Source organism: Poromitra crassiceps (genome assembly GCF_964638095.1).
Source record: "Poromitra crassiceps genome assembly, chromosome: 1".
In the NCBI taxonomy this organism is placed as follows: domain Eukaryota; kingdom Metazoa; phylum Chordata; class Actinopteri; order Beryciformes; family Melamphaidae; genus Poromitra; species Poromitra crassiceps.
This window is the reverse complement of record NC_139623.1, coordinates 15,656,224-15,657,306: the sequence shown is the minus strand read 5'-3', so window position 1 is coordinate 15,657,306 and position 1,083 is coordinate 15,656,224.

Sequence of the window (1,083 nt, the reverse complement as noted above, 5' to 3'; positions counted from 1 at the left end):
ACATTCAACAATTCAACGGTTTGGCGTTGCCTGTAGGTTTTTTCTGTCAGCTTATTAGTTGAGATTCAACAAACTGATTCTGCTTGCTTCCCATTCCACACACCTAGAGCCCCTTCTAAACACAATTTCATAAATCTACCCGTGAGAATTGGGGTCAAGTCCCTTCCATATATCAACTCTATCTACTGTGGCAATGTTTGAGAGTAGAGTCTTTATCGTTATCAAATGACTTTCCGTTTCAAATTACAATCCGAATTGAGCGATGGGCAGGGGCGGTTTTATGATCAGAGCTTTGGGTGGGCTCAGCCCCCAAAGAGAATATAGGGGGGTCCGGGGGCATGCCCCCCCCCCCCCCCCAGGAGAAAATTTTGTACATTTTAAAGTAAAAATGGATCAATCTGGTGCATTTTGAGATCAAAATGAAGAGACTAGATCTTTGAAGAACTACACACATCACATTAATATCCTCTTTACTGTTCTGTGGCTTTAAAATGAGGAAAAAACAATTGTCCCCCCTATATATATATTCTGCATAGGCTACAGGTATATGACGACTCAGCGTGACGTCACTTGCCACCCAGAAATGCGGAACCCCACGGCAGTTAATAGTATGAGTTGTGCCAAACAAACGTTAATATCTCAAAAACTATAGGCTACATGACATCGCTTATATTTTGACATTATGAGTGAGAGCAGAATTAGCTCAAGAGTTTGATGTATAATATGCATGTCGTGTTAAAGTTGTGTGAACTGTCGCAGTTTTTAAAATGTAAACAGAGTTAACTGGCTAGAGTCAGCCACTCAAGCCTCACGCCACTTGGGCTCCAAAGGGTTCCATTGCCGTTGCCACCCAGTGACGCGGTTTGTTTACCAAAATGCTGCTCGGCTGATCCCTCGTATATGGTAGAATTCTGCTTGCTTAATACAGTGATCCATATACCAAAATCACTTCCAGGGGAGAACTCAACTGAAGTAACATTTGCTTTGAAAATAACAGTAAAATTAAGTCAAAAGGGAACTTCCTAACTTATTGGCTGGAATAATATTCAGACAAGATAATAATATACTGTAAGCCCTAAAACA